The sequence below is a fragment of the Aethalodelphis obliquidens genome, unplaced genomic scaffold (assembly GCF_003676395.1).
Source record: "Aethalodelphis obliquidens isolate GAN/ISIS:26980383/991018 unplaced genomic scaffold, ASM367639v1 scaffold30, whole genome shotgun sequence".
In the NCBI taxonomy this organism is placed as follows: domain Eukaryota; kingdom Metazoa; phylum Chordata; class Mammalia; order Artiodactyla; family Delphinidae; genus Aethalodelphis; species Aethalodelphis obliquidens.
Window position 1 is genome coordinate 5,998,408 of NW_020837974.1, and position 6,582 is coordinate 6,004,989.

Below are 6,582 nucleotides of genomic sequence, written 5' to 3' on the forward strand. Positions count from 1 at the left end.
ATAAATAAATAAATAAATAAATAAATAAATAAATAAATAAATAAATAAGATCTGAGTGGATAGTAGGAATTGGACCAGTGAACTGATGGCTTCCTCAGGAAAGTGACTTGGTGGGGAGTTAATTATCAAACTCACTTTTTATCAGTCACTTACTTATTCACTAAATACACATTGCTGTGTACTGGGCACTAGAGACACAGAAATCAATCAGACATGGTCTCTGCATTCTAGGATCCCTGGTATTGTGCAGGAGACAGGTGTGTAGACAGGTGAGAGCACAGCAGTGGATCTATGTATGCACAGCAGGGGGCCATGGACTCCTTAATGAGGGGTAGGTATATTGTATCACAATAAAATAAATAAAAATAATACAAAGTGATGGTTGAGATGAGAAATGGAGAGGCAAGCAAGGGTCAGAACACAAAATGCTGTGCATGCTACGTGAAGAGTGGAGTTTTTACTGAGGGAAACAAGGAGGCAGTGAGGGTTTACGAAAGACAGTGGCATGATCAGATTTACATTTACTAGAATGATAACCAGGCTGCCAGGTTTAGAATAGTCCCTCCAAATCCCAGGGACTTAAAAAAAATTGTTTTGCAGGTTATTTTTTACCCTAACTGCCCATCACAGGTAGTCAAGGGACTCTATTCGTTGTACTCACTCAGGGATTCAGGCTGGTGAGCAGCCCCCATCTCAATCACCTGGCTCAGGGTAGAGACTCAGCCGACCTGTCAACACCCAGGCCTGGGGGCTCACCGGTACTTCCGTGCACACTCATAGGCCGGAATTGTCACGTGGCTTCACCCGCCCAAGGAGCCCGGAAGTAAAAATCCACCTAGGGCTCCAAAGAAGAGAAAGTGAGAGCTATTTGGGAAATGGCCGTGACCTCTCCGTTAGGTCTGATGGTGATGAGTGGAGAAAAAGAAAGCTGAGAAGGATAGGGAGAGCCAGCGGAAGAAAGGCAGTGGTTGTAAATTGGGTGGCAAAGGCTGGTGGGGGTGTGGAGTGAGCCCCGTGGGTGTGGGTGAGGTGGCAGGCAAAGGGAGCAGATAGGCTTGTTTACAGAAGGGAAGCGGTGGAGAGCAGTGGACAAACGCATTCAGGAGGCGGATCCTTGGGGCTTGGGCACAGACTGGTTTTGATAGGTGGTTGTGGGAAGGGGTCAAGGACACTCAGTTTTCTGGCCTGGGAGAAGATGGGTGGGTAGGGTAGGACCATCTCTGAGATGGGAGCAACTAGACCAGCGTTGTCCATACAGCGTTCTGTGGTGGTGGAAATGGTCTGTGTCTGCACTGTACAATTGAATACCCACCAGCAACATCTGGCTTTTGAGTCCAAGTTATTTAATTTCAATTATTAATGTGGCCAGTGACTACCTATTAAGCTAGACCATGTTTTAAAATGTAGGTTTTATTATTATTCAGGTATGATCAGGGGATGATTGCCATTGAAAAGACAGCTCATGAAAAAGATACATGCAGGGACTTCCCTGGTGGTTCAGTGGTTGAGAATCTGCCTTCCAGTGCGGGGGACACAGGTTCCATCCCTGGTTGGGGAGCTAAGATCCCACATGCAACGGGGCAACTAAGCCTGTGTGCCGCAACGGAGGATCCCACATGCCGCAAGGAGGATCCTGTGTGCCGCAGCTAAGACCCGACGAAGCCAAATAAATAAATATTTTTTAAAAAAGAAAAAGATAGGGCTTCCCTGGTGGCGCAGTGGTTGAGAGTCCGCCTGCCGATGCAGGGGACGCGGGTTCGTGCCCCGGAGGATCCCACATGCCACGGAGCAGCTGGGCCTGTGAGCCATGGCCGCTGAGCCTGCGCGTCCGGAGCCTGTGCTCTGCGGCGGGAGAGGCCACAGCAGTGAGAGGCCCGCGTACCGCAAAAAAAAAAAAAAAAAAAAAAAAGATACATGCACCCCAATGTTCACTGCAACACAATTTACAATATCCAAGACATAGAAGCAATGTAAATGTCCACTGACAGGTGAATGGATAAAGAAGATGTGGTATATGTACACACAATGCAATACTACTCAAGCATAAAAAAGAATGAAATGCCTTTTGCAGCAACATGGATGGACCTAGAGATTATCATACTAAGTAAAGTAAGTCAGAAAAAGAAAGACAAATATCATATGATATCACTTATATGTGGAATCTAAAATATGACACAAATGAACTTTTTTTTTTTGGCCATGCCAAGGGGCTTCTGGAATCTTGGTTCCCTGACCAGGGATGGAACCCAGGCCCTTGGCAGTGAAAGCGCAGAGTCCTAACCACTGGACCACCACGGAATTCCCATAAATGAACTTATTTACAAAACAGAAACAGACACACAGACATAGAAAATAAACTTATGGTTACCAAAGGGCAAAAGGGGTAGGGGAGGGATAAATTAGGAGTTTGGGATTAGTAGATACAAACGACTATATATAAAATAGATAAACAACAAGGTCCTACGTATAGCACAGGGAGCTATATTCAATATCCTGTAATTAACCATAATGGAAAAGAATGTGAAAAAGAATATGTGTATATACGTATAACTGCATCATTTTGCTGTATACCAGAAACTAACACAACATTGTAAATCAACTATGCTTCAACTTTTAAAAAAGAAGAAATGACCTATCAAGCTATGAAGAGATATGAAGGACTTATACTCTAATAAAGATGTTAAAACAAAAAAGAGACATGGAGGAAACTTAAATGCATATTAAATGTATACGACTTATGAAAAGACATGGCAGACACTTAAGTGTGTGGCTGAAACTTAAATGCATATTCTTGCAGATTGGAAAGAAGCCAATCTGAAAAGGCTACATACTGTGACTCCAACCATATGGCATTCTGGAAAAGGCAAAACTATGGAGACAAAAAGATCAGTGGTTGCCATGGGTGGGAGAGGGGAGAGATGAATAGGCAGAGCACAGAGGATTTTAGGGGCAGTGAAAGTATTCTGTATGATATTATAATGATGGATATATGTCATTATACATTTGTCCCAACCCATAGAATATACACCGAGTGAACTCGAAGATAAACTATGTACTTTAGGTGCTTATGATGTGTCAGTGTAGGTTCATTCTTCGTAAAAACTGTACCATTCTGGTGAGTGATGTTGATAACGGGGGAGGCTATGCGTGTGGAGGGAGGAGTTATACTGCAAATCTCTGTACTTCCCTCTCAATTTTGTTGTAAACCTAAAACTGCTCTAAAAATGGCTTTAAAAAGATGCATCAAGTACCAGCCACAGGCTGTAGCCGGTATCATCTCTCTAGAAGCTGAGCTGCAACATAGAAGCCATGGTTTTCTTACTGAGTTACCTGCCTGGGTTTTGTAGGAAGGCTCTGTTCTCTGTATTTTTTTTCCTGGTTCTTGAATTATTTCTTTATATAACTTCACCTCCTTGTCTTTACTCATTTTCGTCCCATTCTTCATTATATGGAATGACTTCCTTTGGAGAGCCTTTTGCATGTTTTTTTCCCCAAAAGATTTTTTCTTCTTTGACTTCCGTTAATATTCTGACAATGTTGTAAAAACTTCTTACCTTTATGGAGGTATTTTGAACAAACTGCGGTTCCAACGTTCAGCCAGTTGATATCTTCTTTTTAAGGAGAGTAAAGTCCCTAAGAATAAAATAGACTCCTGGAAAACTTGAAGAAATTCTGGCACAGGATAGAGTCATCCCTCACCCTAGCATAGCCATTAGCTTGAGTCCATCTTACCAGGTTTCCTTAACAGAAATGTCTGTACTTTCCACACCTCTGATGCCTGGGACTCTCTTCTTAGCCATGCCCTGACGTTCTGATGATTCTTAGCCAACACTGGATCCAAGAGGCTTCCTCTCTGCACCTGTCAAAACTATTCTAAGACCTAGTTTCTCATTCTCTATTCTACTCTCTCTCTGTGACCCTCATTTCCTTCACTTACAGTTATCTACAATACTGGATTTTTTTAACGTGTTACAATATCACTTAATATAAAATGATTGCATGAAACAATACACATTTGCAAAGTCTATAAAAGCAAAGAGAATGACTGTCACAGACTGGATGATTTTGAGCTGTTTTTTGTTCATTTAATCTCAAAAATTACGTATTCTCCAGCGGCTCAGAAGTCACCATTGGGACACCTTCCTCTCCTGAAAAGGGGATTGTCCCTTACTTGCGGGGCTTCACATCAAGGCACCGACACACCCAGTGTCTCAACCCTACAATGGATCATCTCCCTGAACGCCCCATTCCCAGCCCGGTTTCCAGGACGCAGCAGCTCCCCCTGGTGGCCCCAGACGGATATGCACAGGAGGCCGGGAGCTGCAGGTGTTACCCCGACAGAAAGCCTGTTTCTGAGTCAGGCTGGACCCCGGAGATGCGAGTGCGGGATGCAGCAGCCCCAGCCCTGGACAGAAATGGGGGACAAGGCGAAGGAGGGGACAGTGGGCGCAGGAAAGCCAAGAGCTGAGTCTGGGCCTGTAAAACGGGATACGGGATTGAGGTAAGAACAGATTCCTTAGCAGGGTCAGCTTTACAGAGCTTCTGGAAGGAAGGGATCAGCAGAAGGCCCAGAGCCAGAGACCAGTCTCTCTGCGCCCAGACCCTCTCTGTCCAGTATCATCTGGCCTACACCTGTGCTTTTATCGTTGCCCTTCCCAAACCTGACCAATCGGAGGTCAAGCCTTCCGCCATATCACCATGGGACTCTCTGTTCCCCGTCTCCCGTCTTGACTCCATCGGTTGAAAGCCCTCTAGAACTGCCCCGTCCTTGTCCCTGCCCCTCAGCGCCCTATCCCGCCACATCCTGCCCCTTGCAGCTTCTGCCTTAGTCTCCTGGTCCTGCCTGCTCTCTCCCCTGTGCAGAACTGGGAGATGTCCCTCATTTCCCAGAGAAATTGCAGCAGCTCAGTGACAGCGACTAGCAGTGATCACGATGTCCGGAGGAAGGGAGAAGATCCGGTGTTCCCCGGGGCCACGCTTCCTCCTGGGGCTGGAAGATTTCCAGAGAGGCCAGGGCGCATGGTCGAGCCTGAGTAGGGAAGCCAGCAGAAGCACTACCTGGCATTACCCTTCGAGTCTGGGAGACCTCCTCTTCCTAGGACCCTGACCCCACCCCTTCCCAACTCCACAGGCAGTTTCCATGGTGACAGTAAACAAGCCTCAGCGCAGCCCTGTCCCCCTACCTTCACCTGCGCAAATGAGGTGACCCAGAATGACAACGTAGATGCTCAAATGGACAGAGACACTGGAGCCTCAAGAAAGGAAGCCCACGTGGGGGCGAGGCCCTTGGATGGGTGGCCTGGGGTTGTGGGCACAGAGACCTGAGGCTCTGCTGGGAGGGACTGCAGACACCAGGAATGGGCAGCAGCTCCTGGGAGAAGCAGGAATCAGTGTCCAAGGAGAAGTGCAGACGGAGCCTAGATGTACCTGTGGCCCCATAGGGCAGAGCTGAGGAAGGTGCCGGGGCATCATTCACAGCCGAAGCATCTCAGCCTTAGAGGAGCAGTTCAGAGACTAATCCACTCAGGAGCGCAGCTTTTGTTTTTAAGGACTGAGACGCTGAGAAATGGCTCTGGGCACAAACATGTCATTGTCGTGTTCTCAAGCCACTCTAACCCCCATCCCCGCCCCCCAAAGCAGTCTTATCAAGTGACTGATTACTAGAAAGTTGCAAACAGTTCACACTGGTCTCTGTAGATCCTCTCTCAAAACCACTGAGTTTTGTACAGACATAGAAAATCATCTTATGGTTACCAAAGGAGAAAGCAGGGAAGAGGGATAAATTAGGAGTTTGGGATTAACAGATACATACTCTATATATGAAATCAACAACAGTGACCTACTGTATAGCACAGAGAACTATATTCAATAGTTGTAATAACCAATAATGGAAAAGAATCTGAAAAAGAATATATATAGTACACCTGAAACTAACACAATATTAGAAATCAACTATACTTCAATTTTAAAAATTGGGGGAAAAAACTCATTGGGTTTTGTAATTGGAAGTGAAGTCCTGGGAGGGGATAGGAGCGATGAGGGCCTAAAGTAAGCCCTGACGAGTGGCTAATTGGTTAGCTCAATCTGTCCCCAGCTCTCTGATCCCATTCCTGTGGGAAAAAGTTAAAAGAATTTTTTTCTTGCTGTCCAGCAACACGACCTGCCTGCCGTTGGCTGCTCTGGGTCTCCCTCACCTGGGAGCTTCCTGCAGCTTCTCCACGCAGGTCAGGAACAGGGTGGAGGCAGCCAGGACGGAAGGGACTCCCTGGGTCTAAGCAGACACAGGTACTGGCATACTGATGTACCAGTTTACTGATGTCTGCAATTTTCTTTGAAGTCGATAAAAATAAGATGGGTTGATGGATGGGGGATGGATAGATGGATATGTGATAAAGTACCTTAAAATATTAACGATAGAATGTTTGGAGGATACAGGTATCAACTGTAAAATTCTTTCAGCCATCCATTAGATTTCAAAATCTTCATTATTAAACACTGGGGAGGGACTTCCCGGGTGGTGCAGTGGCTAAGAATCCGCCTGCCAATGCAGGGGACATGGATTCGAGCCCTGGTCCAGGAAGA